Source organism: Strix uralensis, chromosome 33, assembly GCF_047716275.1.
Source record: "Strix uralensis isolate ZFMK-TIS-50842 chromosome 33, bStrUra1, whole genome shotgun sequence".
Lineage (NCBI taxonomy): Eukaryota > Metazoa > Chordata > Aves > Strigiformes > Strigidae > Strix > Strix uralensis.
This window is the reverse complement of record NC_134004.1, coordinates 381,390-396,818: the sequence shown is the minus strand read 5'-3', so window position 1 is coordinate 396,818 and position 15,429 is coordinate 381,390.

Genomic DNA, 15,429 nt, shown 5'->3' with positions numbered 1-15,429 from the left:
AGAATCATCTAGGTTGGAAAGGACCTTGAAGATCATCTAGTCCAATCGTTAACCTAGCACTGACAGTTTCCAACTACACCAGATCCCTCAGCGCTATGTCGACCCAACTCTTAAACACCTCCAGGGATGGGGACTCCACCACCTCCCTGGGCAGCCCATTCCAACGCCTAAAAACCAGTCCCTTAGGGAAACAGACTGAGACAGATATCCAAGAGCCCTGCAGAACACCCCTCAAGACCCAAAGCCCCACTTCCCAAAATCACAGGCCAAAGACGAGCCAGAAATGACTCAGCGCTTCACCTTCTCAAGGGGCACAAAGCACAGTTCCATACACACAACCACACAAGCTGCTTTTCCAGCAAAGCCTCGTGCTTCACACCTGGGTCTCTTCCGCACGCTTGTTTACAGCAGATGATGTGTAACAACACCCCTCTTAAAAACCACCAGCCCACTGTTGTTCCGGCAGTGCTGACCCTCACAGGGACCCAGCCTCAGTGAGCCGGGTCAGAATGACCCCCCACATGGGGAGCACTTGTGGGCACAGATGCAGACCCAGACTGCCTGGCCATGAGCCGCTGGCACTGAGGCTCCGGCCAGGCCAGTGGCAAAAAGGAGCATCATTTCCTCATGCCAAAGCTTAACTGAGCTATTACAACCTGATAGAGCATGTGGTAAATGGGCTGATGGAAAGGAAAGGAGGAAAAGGGTTCCCGAAGCCCCCAAGCCCCACAAGGCAGGAAAAGTCAGAAAGCAGGCAGCATTCCTGAGAGTCAGGCCAGCTGTAAGTAAGCCCAGCTCATGGGCTCAGAAAAGCAGAGCTGGAACTCGTACTGAGCGCCAAGATCTGCTCAGCTAAGCTTCCATCACTCATTGCCACCCAGACTGAGAAGGCTGAAGGGGTTCAGTTCTTCCTGCAGTCAGGGCCAAATAACGGGCACTTGTCACCACACATCTGCACTTGGGACTTGTCCACATCTGACTGACACAACCACTGCAACAACACAGCGCAACACCCAAAGTCTGTCCTAACACTTGATAACCACGCCTAGAGGGCACAGCTCATGGAACAGCAGGGCCAACCCTGAAACAGAGATCTGCCCAGGGCATGGGGGAGAACGGGGAGGAAGATGCAGGGCTGGAAGCACTGGGTTCCTGAAGCTAACAGCAGCACGGATGCAATCTAGACAAAAAGATCTGCCTGCTGCATTCCCATTGAGTAATTAGTGGGAGGTTTAGCTTTCTGTATTTGTAAGGTTGTCCTGTACCTTACTAGAGGGGTATGTCTCGTGCAGATCTGCAGTAGGGGATGTCTCAATTCACTCAGCCCTGGCAAATCAAAGCTGTCTCCTAATGACAGAAAGCAGAGCTGAGCTGAGAGATGGGACCACTGTGAAAGCCACTGCCTGACATCCAGGACAGAAGAGCAGAGGTCTCCAGTCTCCATCACAAGGAGCCTCTCCCAAAGTGCCTCCTACCTTCTGGTCAGTAAAGCCGTAACTTACAGACCGGTGACAGCTTTGAGAAAGGGTCCGAAACCTCCACTGCAAACAGCAGATGAGCCCCAAATGTCTTCAGCACAGGGTTGGTGTGGTGGTGCAATCCTTACCCCCCCCCCCGCCCCTCTTTGTTGGGCTGCTTGGTGCTAGGTGCGATTCCACCCACATCCCCCGAGCTATACACCAGTCTGTGGAGATAAGGACTGACAATGTTAACGAGCCTGGCTCCTGCCCCTCCCGATTGCTCGGAAATGGTTAAAATGGCCCATCAACTCCTAAGGGCCTGGCACACCTGTGCCTGGGATGTGGTCAAATGGGAACAATAACAGAGTCGCACATTAATCAAATTCTTTTGTAACTGCTGGAAGGCACCAGAAGGCATTTGACAAAAGTCAATTATCTTGGACCCTATAAATGGCGACCACCAGGGAGACCCTTTGAGCTCTCCTGGATCGCAGTGGGCCTGTGACCAGCATCTCCCCTGAGCTGGGACGCCTCTCAGGTACCAAACCCTTAAGGTGTCGTCTGCTCCAGACGGAAGGCCAGGGCGAAGTCCCCCGCTTGAGTCTCAATTATCGCCCGTTGAGGAATGCCAAGGCATTGTGAGTATTTGCTCTAAACTCAAGAGGGAAATTTTCTTTGAGCTAGCTTCTCTTTACTCTGTGTGTGTGTGTGTGTGTGTGTGTGGGTACGTACCCTTGTTTCTGTGTGTGTATGTCTGTTCTGTGTTCATTCTACTGAATCCAAACACCTTTGTTTCTGTATGTTTGTCCATTTTGTTATGTGCATGCATGTGTATATATGTATATATAGGTACCGTTAAGTAAGTTAGTGTGAATCTTGTCATTTTAGAATCTGAATAAGTCGCTTTTCTTTCTTTTAGTATCTCTGAATTATTTTATAATAATAAATTGCTGTTAGTTATTAATAAACCTAGATTTCTTACTAAATATTACCGTGTCAATACTTTAATCCGCGACAAATTGGCGTAGTCGGCAGGATGACAAGCAAAATCACCAAATACTTACAAAAACACGGTATCCAACCAAATCCCACCTTCCCAGAGGATTGGGCTTATAATAATTGGCACAACTGGGAAGAGGTAGAAAAACAGTTAACTATTGCTCGAGGTGCAACTAAATTTGGAAAAAATAAAGGTATGATTTGTAAAATGTTGGGAGTGTGCCTGGAAGCTGCCTGTCATGAACGAGAGAAAGTTAATCGTAAAATACAAAATTTACAAGATGAGATTACAGGGCACAAATCCACCAATCTGCTGTTATCGATTAAAATAGAGCAGCTGCAACAGCAATTTAAGGAATCCCAACTGAAACAACAAAAACTGGGGGAACGTGTTGAAATGATGCTAATGCAGTCTCCGAACCCCCCTGATATTGTTCAAATCAAAAAATTAATTGTGTCCCCTGAAGACTGGGATGGTAACATTTGGAGTGATACACATAATGACGACTCAGACGAAAATAATTATTTGCAGCCGCCTGAGTCTCCCCCTCTTGCAGTCAGACCAATTATTAAAACAGAGGAAACAACAGGACCTCGGGGTGGTGTGAGAAGTCGCATCAGCAAAACAACCCCTTTTGATCCAATTCAAATAGCCCATTTACAAGATCGTTACGGCCGTAAGCCTGGAGAAACTGAAACTGAATACCTATGGAGAGTTTCTCTAAATGGGGGAGATAGAATTTTACTAGATGGCAATGAAGCCAGTGGATATTGGGGTCCTGGTGTCTTTTTGGATGCTGGTCCCAACCCCCCGAATGATCCCCACTCACTAACAAGCAGAGTGGCATATTGGGCTGGTGGCATTGATGCCTTAGAGAGAGGAGAACCTCTGTTAATACCTATCAAATCTCTAAATGACCTCTCTGCAGCTTTTACAAAAGCTGCCTGTATTCAAGCCATGCATCAGCGTAAACCTACTGATGTTCCTCTTTCGGCAACTGTAGCTCCTGCTATACTTAAAGTACTGATAAAAGGAGCCCCTGCCATGCTCAAACCTTTCCTCATTGCAAAACGGGATGAGATCCAGAGAGACTTAAATTATAATGAATTGGTAAATCTAACACAAACTGTTGGAAATAGTGGGGAAGAAGAATTAGAACCAAGAGTATTACCCACTTGGGCAACTTTAGTACATGAAACTGTAAATCATGCCCGAGAAATGGGATGGGATAAAATTCCCAATGAAACAAAAAATATAGGTCGCACTGTTAGGCAAATTAAACAATTGCATCAAAATAATTCTCAGGAACAAAAACCCTCTGACCGACAACGTAGGGGTCAGGAGTGGAGAAATGAACTGTGGAAGCAAGCATTGTCACTAGGAATTCCTAGAGCCGCGATTCAGAGACAGCCTACCGGCGTCATTCTGAGTCTGATTCAGGCATTTCAAAAAGGTATCGCTCCAAATGCTCCAACCCCCCCCCTCCTCCCTTCGCCAGCTCCCAGAGAAAAAAAAGATAACCCTTTCCTCCCTCAAGAGGATCAGTTGCAAAGCACAGGATCAAAAAACTGATAAGGTCCGGACGGCAACTGGGCCTGCCAGTCCGGCAAGTAGAAGCTTATCAGTGGATAAATGAGAACGGCCCTTACATTTTAATTCCAGTTGGTCCTCAAAATCAATTAATAAAATTTTTGATTGATACTGGTGCACAAATTTCAATAATTACACAGCGAGATGCCAATAAGCTAGGCATACGACCTGGCCGGCGAAAGGTTAAAATTACCGGAGTCACAGGAATTAGCACTGTGTGCCAGACAGCAAAAGTTAATTTACTGCTCCCTGGCGAAAAACGTGTAACATCTCTTCGCTTTGCGATCAAGGAGCATTATGAAAATATCCTGGGTTTTGATGCACTGAACGGCCGGACCTGGCGTTTGCCAGACGGTAGTCTGTGGTCTTTTGGTTCAATTGCCAACCCCAGCCATAATAAAAATCAACAAACTGCCACAGTGCGTGTACTCCGTGCAGCTCCAGCACTTCCCGAATCAAAAATTACTAATGTCCCACAGTATCCAATTTCTGCTACAGCACGAACTGGAATTTCTGAAGTGATTGCGGACTTAGAAAAACGGCAGATTATTTCCCGAACTCACTCCCCATACAATTCTCCTGTCTGGCCAGTCCGCAAACCAGATGGGAGGTGGCGTTTAACAGTCGATTATCGGCGTTTAAATGCCAGTACAGCCCCATTGACAGCGGCAGTTCCCAACATTGCAGCTTTAACTGCTACACTGCAAGCCGCTGCACATCCTTGGATGGCAGTGCTAGATGTAAAAGACATGTTTTTCATGGTCCCTTTAAGGGAAAAAGATAAAGAAAAATTCGCATTTACATGGGAAGGTATCCAATATACCTTTAACAGGCTCCCACAGGGATATAAACACTCACCCACAATTGCCCATGCTGCACTTGCTGAACTTTTACAGACAGTTTCACTCCCTGCAGATGTAAAACTGTATCAGTATATAGATGATGTTCTAATCGGAGGACCCTCTCCTGACAAGGTGGGAGAAGTGGCAGCAACAGTTTGGCAAACATTGCATGAAGCAAAAATTGAAATTCCACCTGAAAAATGTCAGGGACCAAGTAAAGAAGTAAAATTCCTGGGCACTTGGTGGATTGCTGGAAGTGCAGCAATCCCACCAGATACTCTAAATAAAATAGAACAATCAGAAATGCCCCAATCTAAAAAAGAATTACAACAGCTAATGGGCACTTTAGGATATTGGAGAAAACATGTGCCTGGATTCTCCATCATTGCCCGCCCACTTTATTCACTTTTACGAAAAGGAAAATCGTGGAGATGGGATTCAGAACATGAAGAAGCAATTAAAACTCTAATACTGGAATTAAAAACATATCAGTCCCTAGGACCTGTTCATCCTCGTGACCCTATTATAGCAGAATGGGGTTTTGCAGAACATGGTACTTATTGTAACTTATTTCAAATTGGCCCTGATGGGCCAAAGAGACCTTTACTGTTTAGCTCAACTGCATTTAAAGAGACTGAACAAAGATACTCAGAGTGGGAAAAGGGTCTTTTGTCTCTAGTCCGTGCAGTTAAACAAGTTGAGAAAATACGTCAAGAACAAGCTGTTCAGACCAGAGGTCCCTTTAATTTATTAGACACAATCCTAAAAGGGACTGCTCCCCCAGAGGGAATTGCACAAAAACCTACAATTAGGAAATGGTATGCCTATCTTGTGGGTGTGGCAGATGAAATGCAATTAAGTGAAGGACACACAAAAGTTTCTAAATTGCAAATGCCTATTAATACTGATCCCCTAGCATTACAACAACCGTTCAAACCTTCACCAATTTTAGATGCACCTCCCTTCACTGAAAATTCACCAACCGAGGGTGTCTGGTTTTCTGATGCCTCGGCAAAAAGAGTGGATGGTAAATGGCAATATAAAGCTGTTGCATTAGAAATCAAAACAGGCAAACAAGTTATTGAAGAGGGTGAAGGCAGTGCTCAAGTAGGAGAGTTAAGAGCAGTTGTTTTGGCAGCACAAAATGAAGCAAAAGCCATTTATGTAGACTCTTATGCTGTCTGGGCAGGTGCCACACAGTGGCTTTGTCAATGGGAAGCCCTAAACTGGGAGATAAATAAATCACCAATCTGGAGAACTGAAGACTGGCAATTACTATTAACCATAGCCAGAAAAACACCATTCCAAATAGGATGGGTAAAAGCTCATGCTAATGACCATAAACCAGCTACAAATTGGAACCAAAGGGTGGATGAATTGACAAAAATTAGGCAAATAGACATTGAAGATTCCTCAGACCCCACATGGTATCGACTAGGAGAATGGTTACATCAAAAATTAGGCCACACAGGTCGAGAAGCACTTTACTTTTCAGCCCAAAGCCGGGGATGGCCTCTCAGTAGGAAAACATGTGAAACCATCCTCACTGAGTGCCCCCAGTGTAAATTAAAATTGCAGATGGACCACCCTGCCAAAGCACCACCTTTACACATTAAAGAGGGGAAAACTTTGTGGTCTACTTGGCAAATTGATTACATTGGTCCTTTAAAATCCTCTGCTGGGTACAAATATATCTTAACAGGTGTAGAAATAATATCTGGACTCCTTACAGCTACCAAGTGCCAAAAGGCTAATGCACAGAATACTATCCGAGGCCTTTCCTCATGGTTCTCAATTCTACCTGTCCCTGATTCTATCCAAAGTGACAATGGCTCACACTTTACTAGTAAAGAAGTACAGGAATGGGCAAAGCAAAAAGAAATAAAGTGGGTATTCCACACACCTTATTACCCACAATCTAATGGTATAGTTGAACGAGCCAATGGACTGCTGAAAAAATATCTTAAACCACATGAAGGACAATGGGACAGACGTCTTTCTGAAATTTTACAGCAGTTAAATAATCGGTATGGTCCCTATGGAAGTCCAATTACTCGAGCCTTCTTAACACTTTCTTCAGAAACAAACCTAAATAATGAGCACACCTGGTCCTCAATGAAAGCAGGACAGCCTGTGATGGCAAAAATACCATCTGTAGGAACAATACCAGTAACCCTGGTCAAACCACGAGGATTTCTAGCATGGGATGCTATTGATAATAATGGAATAAAACATAAAATCAGTACTAGATGGATTTATCCAGCATCCTAAGGGGTAACCTGTTCAGCTTCCTTCCCCCCCCCCCCTCCGAGACCGTTCTCTTTTCTTTCCTTTTCAGAAATAACCGACTCCACCAACGACAATGTGGAAGCAGACACCATACCCAGCAAGTCCACCAGTAGCACTGTGGGAACAACCCTCATCTTCAATATGAGACTCTTCACAGCATTGCACCTACCCTTTCTCTCCCTCACCATCATACCTCGATTGCTACAACAATGGTGTCTATACGGCTCTTCTTCTCTCTTCCTTTTTCTGCTCATGAGAGTAAAGACACTTACAATGGCTCACACATCAAATCCTTGGGATCTTGCATTACTGGAATACACTGGAAGCATCAAAACACTACAAGGCAGGTTTAATTGGTCAACTTTCCCCACTACACAGAAGGTGACAGGATTATTGCATTTGTCCTCACTATATGCAATGCTTCAGTGTACAACATACACCCAATCCTTGCATTAGGACTAAATCACAATGGAAACATACTCTGTCCCTCAGAACATAAAGTATGGGCCCACCAGAAGGAGGGAAAATGGCAAACAATTGATGTAAATGCATGTACTGTGCGAGAACAACGAGGCTTCATTTGTGAAGGAAATACTCTTGAGGCTCAAGACATTTGTCTTGATACTGAACAAAACATTTGTCACTTTGAGATCCACCCAAATGAAACCCCTGAAAGCGTAGTCATATATGTTGGAAAAGGATGTGTTTGCATGCGAACACGATGTGATTCCTTATTAATAGATGGTACTGTCCATACGACTCCTCCAACATCCTGACTTAATCGACCTCCTGCAACAAGCACAGAAAACTGGACAAAAGACTCTTATCACGGTCCAACATGATATAGAAGAAATACATCAGGTGTTAACAAGAGTCAAAAGGGATGGAGAACATCAGTGGTGGGAAAGCTCATCTGGATGGTCACCCACCGCAACAGGACTGTTTAATTCTATGTTCCACCCGGTCATGATTTTCTTAATTCTAATTCTAATATGTTTACTGCTCATAATTGTATTGTATATTAAGGTTTGGAGGATGGTTAGACAGATTACTCAGTTACAGAAGTATCCCCGTATGTACACCATCCCAAAATAATTTTTTTTTTCTTTTTGAAGCTAATCAAACACAAAATTTCCTTCAACTGTAATTGGATTATGGCATCCTCTGTTTATAGGCATAGAGGCAAGAGGCAACCACACTGCCACTCTATGGACAAGATAAATTGACTTTAGTCACGGGGTGGATTGTGGTGGTGCAATCCTTACCCCCCCCCCCCGCCCCTCTTTGTTGGGCTGCTTGGTGCTAGGTGCTATTCCACCCACATCCCCCGAGCTATACACCAGTCTGTGGAGATAAGGACTGACAATGTTAACGAGCCTGGCTCCTGCCCCTCCCGATTGCTCGGAAATGGTTAAAATGGCCCATCAACTCCTAAGGGCCTGGCACACCTGTGCCTGGGATGTGGTCAAATGGGAACAATAACAGAGTCGCACATTAATCAAATTCTTTTGTAACTGCTGGAAGGCACCAGAAGGCATTTGACAAAAGTCAATTATCTTGGACCCTATAAATGGCGACCACCAGGGAGACCCTTTGAGCTCTCCTGGATCGCAGTGGGCCTGTGACCAGCATCTCCCCTGAGCTGGGACGCCTCTCAGGTACCAAACCCTTAAGGTGTCGTCTGCTCCAGACGGAAGGCCAGGGCGAAGTCCCCCGCTTGAGTCTCAATTATCGCCCGTTGAGGAATGCCAAGGCATTGTGAGTATTTGCTCTAAACTCAAGAGGGAAATTTTCTTTGAGCTAGCTTCTCTTTACTCTGTGTGTGTGTGTGTGTGTGTGTGTGGGTACGTACCCTTGTTTCTGTGTGTGTATGTCTGTTCTGTGTTCATTCCACTGAATCCAAACACCTTTGTTTCTGTATGTTTGTCCATTTTGTTATGTGCATGCATGTATATATGTATATATAGGTACCGTTAAGTAAGTTAGTGTGAATCTTGTCATTTTAGAATCTGAATAAGTCGCTTTTCTTTCTTTTAGTATCTCTGAATTATTTTATAATAATAAATTGCTGTTAGTTATTAATAAACCTAGATTTCTTACTAAATATTACCGTGTCAATACTTTAATCCGCGACAGTTGGCTGGATTATTCACAGCCAGGGAACCAGCTAAATGCAGTTTAACTCATTTGCCTGCTTAATCCAGAGCACTTTTAAATCCCCATACACTGATCCAAGTTGCCAGAGGTATTTTAACCCCTGAGACCCCAAGATGGTAAACACTGGTTAAGAAAGCAATTTTAAATACACAAATCGAATTTCCTTCAGTGTTGAAGTAACTGTGAATGAACTCCCCATCCATCCTGGCTACCAGCTCTTGCTACAAGGAGAATTCATTTGGCTCCATCTTGCTTAAAATACTGAGCTGAATCAGCAGATCCTGTCCTGGAGGAACAGGTGACCCTGCCCTGAACCTCTGTGCATCATGCAGCCCCAATCTGCTGCTGCAGATTAAGGGCCAGAAGCAAAACGGAAATAGGACAAAGAATAAACGACAAACTGCTGGATTTGGAGGCCTGGTAGCCCCCTCCCAAAAGACACGTCCAAAGACACCTGGGCTAAAGGATTGTTCCTTCAAGTACAAGAGGTAATACAGGAAACCCTCTTGTTTCCTCCTGGATTTGGTCACCAGAGAGCTGCCCACCAGCCCCTGCCCAGAAAAGCACACATCCTAATTAAAAGCAACACGTAAAAGCCCAAAGCAACAAAAGTAGAGATTCATTGGTGGCATTTGGCAAGTGACAAAGATACAGTGACTTTTGGTAACAGTTCTTTGAAGGGAAAGCCAGAGTTGATAGGCATCCCCGCTGGAAGGCTCTTACAGAGGAGAGTGTTAAACAGCGTCAACTGGCAGGTTGAAGCATTGTCTGGGAAATGTCAAACACTGTCAAGATACCACAGAGCTCTCTGCAGCCAAGCCCCAGCGAGGGACTCCTGCGGGCTCATCTCTGAGAACACAGACTGATGGGCCACCAGACCTGCCGACAGAAAACACCTTATCAGCAGCTGGTGCAGAGAGTACAGCGCCCTCAAAACCACCAGACCAGCCAGGTCAGCCCACCCAGACACCCAGCATCTCCCCGCAGTACCTGCAGCCACACCTGCAGCCCAGCCCTGCTGTCAGGATCCTCTCGGACTGGTCGGGTCAGCGCTCCCAGCCTTCCAAACCCCGGCCTTCTGGGAGCTGCACTCAGCCCAGTCCAGGGAAAAAAGATGAGACACCCCTTAATTCTAGTTGGAGACTTCCAGGAATTCTCTCACCTCAGGGAAAAGGAAATGGAAGGAATATTTTTGTTCAGTTTTTCCAAAGCAAAATAAAACCCAACCACTGCAGCAGCGAGACAGCTGTCACAGCAGTGGAGATCTTCAAAGCCCTGAAATAAATAGTCTTGCCTCTGGCTTCCAGCTGCATGGGATTGCTTTATAGCACCTTACACAAAACCCACAATAAACTACCTCCGACAAGTTACCAAAGAAACAGCATTAAGGTTGTCCACGGGATCAGGCATTGACTTCTAAACCCGCCATTCTTTGGTACCTTCAGCAAACCGCCAGCTCTGATTCAGCCCTCGCTTGGTTTCTGAAAGGGTGACAAAAGCAGCTTCAGCAAGATCAGAGTCAGACCACAAAATCTGCTTCCTTTAGAGATCAGGCCCTGCTGCCTCTGAGCAGCTCAGATCCCCCAACAGCCACTGGGCCTGCAGGAACTGAACAGCTCGAGTCTGACCAGGGGACGAGGCAAAGCCTGGGGAAGAAGGCCAGCTGTGAAACAGTCTGACAGAGAAGAGGGGAGAGAGAAAATGTGGGGCTTCCGAAGGAGATTAAAAGAATCAGGGCTTCGTGAACCCAATCCATGAACTAGAGGTTCTGTATCTGTACAGATGTTACTGTACTCGGAATGGCAGAACACTAAAATCCACTGCCCAGGGGAACAGAGAAGCTTTGGAGATGAGCACAGAGCACAGCGCTGCCAACTCTTTAACAGCCGGCAGAGCACACCTCCTCCCGGCGGGGGCAGCTCTAACTGCCACACTGCTGCCCAGGGAGGACAGGGGAGGAGAGTCAGGACAGCTGCAAAAAGTTCAGGAGACTTCTCAAAGGGGAAAAAAAGGAAACAGAAAATAACCAAGATCTTTTTACCAGGCTGTATGTGACACGAGCCATCAAAACATGAGAGTGGGTGATGGACAGCTGGGGAGAACAGTCAGGATTTGACAAAACAGTTCAGGCAGCATGAAATCAGAATGAAAATTAACATTTGTGAAAAAAAATCACTTAGTATTTTCCTTTGCCCGAGAGGTACCTCTGTGTCACAGGGTAAATATCCCATTCCGCTGCCCAGATGCAGATTTATTCCAACAGAGAATTATTCCAGTAACCAAGAGCTTTTCTACACAATAACCTCTGCAGCCTGGGGCAATGCAGCCGTGCATTCGAGTACATGCACACCCAGTGTGTGCAGGCTGGCAGCTGAAACCTTTGCATACTTCTCTCTTCATTGCTGCTGAAACATTTTGAGTCCCCAGCCCTACACTCTGGTTCTGCAACAATTCCCCACACAGTCAAACTACAGTTTCAGGCACATCCCATTGCCTGCCCAGGGTGGAATCCCCAAAGTGCGACTGTTCCCAATTCCATTTTTCCTGTAGAAAACAATGGGATAGAGAGGGATGTGTGCAGGCACTTCAGCAATGCACATGGCCAAACCACACAGGAACAGCTGGTGTGAGGTGGAAGATGGTGAGACAGAGGCGAGACCTCTGGGGTTGTCAGCTGCCAATTCAACACCTGGGAATGACAGAAGTAGTAGAGGAAATTCTAACTGCTTTTAATATGCCAAGAAATAACTGCTACTTGCCTGAGGTTTAGAGTGGAAAATCCCTTTATAACACAAAATTAAACTTCATGATGTCCTGGTGACCCTGTGTGACCCCTCTTCAAACAGATCACCATTCTGAAACCTCTCAGCTGCTTCTCCTGTGACACTGAACACCTGACAACTCTTTCACTGCCAGTGGTCCTGCTGCCTCTCCTGATCCATCACATTTTCATCTCCACCTTCAGATGCCTGCTGCTCACCACGGCCAGTGAAGGATGAAGGAAAACAGGACCATGACAACAGTAACCAGAGCAGGGTATGAAAGAACTGACAGCAGAGCTCTGAAACAGAAGGCACAGACAGCAAGGCATTACTGTGCACAAGCTTTCACAGTGCAGACGCAGTATAGACGGGGTAAGAATCTGCTCCCCAGCTCTGGAAAACCCAATCCCCTCAGCAGCAGCACTACTGACACCTGCAAGCTTCCTTCCTTAAGTTCTAAGGACAGAGGAGCATCCCCTGGATCCAGATGCAGCCCCGCTCTGAGTACTGCCATTCTGAGGTGTTGCATTTTTCATATCGATCAGCAATAACTTATAAAACAAGATTTCAGTTAACTGTCCTAAAACCTCAATCCCCAAGAGGAATTGCCTCAAAAGGTCGATCAGAGACGAGCCGGCTCCACCTGCTGCATGGCCTCCCCTGACCACCACACACAAAGCTCAAGACCTCCCCAGCCTGTCCCAGCCAGCGCCCCAGGAAGGTGCTGTCAGACCTCTCCGCTCCCCGGCCAGCTCCCCGGCACAGGGCACACGCCGGCTGCAGGCTGCCAGACAGCCTTAGGGACAGGAAAACTCACGTTTTCCCCAAAGACCAGGTTCTGCTCCGAACTTGAGCTACCGCCGCGAGCCCACAGCACCCTGCCTCTCCGCAGCACCCGAGGGGTGCAAACCCCGACCCGGAGCAGACACCAGCCCTGTCCCACCTGCTTCACACGGCATCCCTGCAGCCACAGGCACCTCCTGAAAGGGGGGAACCTGCGAGAGCAGTTTTTAAATGTGTTTCCACAAAGACCAGGCAGTTACAGAAAAGAGATTTCACAGGGACAAAACCAGGGAGAAGGAGGAGGAGGAAGTCGGTCTGCCTGGCTACATGAAATGGGGATGAGAACAAGCAGAGATGCAGGGCACAGCAGAACTGAACAGGAGCTTGAAGGTGACAGGAGGAAAAAACAGGCAAGATGAACTACACAGGTGTTCTGGACAGGAAACTTACTTTGTTTAAATCTTGATTAATTCTTCCTCATCAATTATTCTGATGATTAATTCTATTTTCACATGGGCATTTTGTCAACATTTAAGAAGATGCACAGGAGACCCCAGGAGAAGCCCCAACACTCACCTAGGAACGAGGTGACGATCTGCAGACTGACAGCACATCGGGCAGGACAAGCTGGCAAAGAAACACGGTGGCAACCGGTTACATCACGTTTCCAGCAATCCACAGCCACAGGCAGTGAAAAGCGACTATTTCATGCAGAGCTGGTGCAGAGCAGAGAGGTGGAGGTGGAGCAGCAGCTGACGGGGGAGGCTGAAGCAGTGCCACCCACGGCAGGAGCTCTGCCGGCTGTTTGCAGCCTCAGAGCAGGTGGTGCTGCCGGATTTCCCAACCAGAAGCACTCCCAGGATCCCAGCACACAGAAACTTGTCCTTTAATTACTTTTCAATTACTTCTTGTACCTTCATTGCATGAGATTTCTGCTCTGCCTGCAGATGTCAAGAGATTCTTTTCTGAAAGCCGAGCAGGTCGTTCCAGCTTGAAACAAACAGGATTTGTCTTTTGGCAAAGGTGCAAATTAGAAGCTCAGCACAGAAACTGAACTTTGTCCAGAAAGCCAGAGGAGCAGGAGGGCTCTGCAAAGGGGCTGGGCTCCAGCACACCCCCCTGCTCACCCCCCACATCTCTCCCAGCACCTCCGAGCTGGGAAAAACTGTCCCACAGCCAGAAGGCAAGAGCCCGCCTGGGCCAGCTCTCGCCCTCCGGCTTAATGCCGGTTTGTGATCAGCACCTCTTGGCTCTGGTGACTGGCACCCTCTGAAGCACCACTCTGAGGGGTTTCATCAGACTGAACCCACCCAGCCCAAATCACCACAGAGAGCAGAAAATATTAAATGCGTCACTTCTTTCACACTTGAAGTAAAAATAAAGGGCTAAAATTCACTTTCCCTGGGGTAACCTGACAGATAAACCCCGCAGACACAACAGACCCTTACAGACAGCAAAACCCACCAAGTTCAAGGTAAAAGGACAAGCACAGTCACACATCAGAACGTCTGAACAGCCCCAACTGTGACAACAAACCTTGTTTTGAAAAAAAAAATCAGAACCATGAAACAGTTTGGGTTTTCAGAGGAAAGCTTTCCCTTCCCCGGCGATCCCACCACCCCCTCCAGGGAAACCGGCCCCAGCCCCTGCGCTCACCCACTGCTAGGCCGGGGACACCACCACTAGCACTGGGGCTGGGGCTGGGGCTGGGGCTGGGGCCACCTTTGCAGGCGAAAAATTCCTTCAGCCATCCAGAACAAAGCGAGTGTTTGAAAAGGAGGAATTCCCACTTGCTGTGTTGACCAGATCTCTGCAGGGAACATCCCTCACTGCAGACCACAGAGCCCTGGCAGACTGTAGGCAGGAAGCAGGCCCTGTGGGGGCCAGGGGGACCCCTGGGGGGGCTCCAGCACGTCGTCCCCCCCAGCACCTGCCCACTCTTCTGCCTGTGCCGTGAGGGGGGATTGGGGCCCTGGGGGGATTATTGGGGGGGTGTTATGGGGGTTCTGTGGGAGTTGTGGGGGTTATTGGGGTCCTGGGAGGTTATTTGGGTCCTAGAGGGAGTGTAATGAAATCGGGGGGGGGGTGTCCTGGAGGGGTTTGGGAGGGTTATTGGGGTCCTTGAGGGGGGATCTTGAGGGAGATATTGGTGTCTGAGGTGGGGGGATTGGGGACGTCGTGGAGGGGGTTCTGGGGGAGATATTGGGGTCCTGGGGGTGTCTTGAGGGAGGTATTGGGGTCTGGGGGAGGGTCTTGGTGCTTGGGGGGTGTTATTGGGGTCATGGGGGAGTTGAGGGGGTTATTAGTGTCTGGGGGCGGGGGGGGAGGTGTCTAATGGGCTCCTGGGGGCGGTTTCTGGGGGAGATATTGGGGTCCTGTGGGACAGTAATGGGTTGCAAGAAGGGTCCAGAGGGGGCTACCGGGGTACTGGGACGGATCTTGTGGGGGATAAACCCCCCCATAACAATTCAAAATACCTCTTATATCCCCCATATCCCCCCAAACCACCCCATATCCAACCAAATCACCCCAAAACCCCCCATATC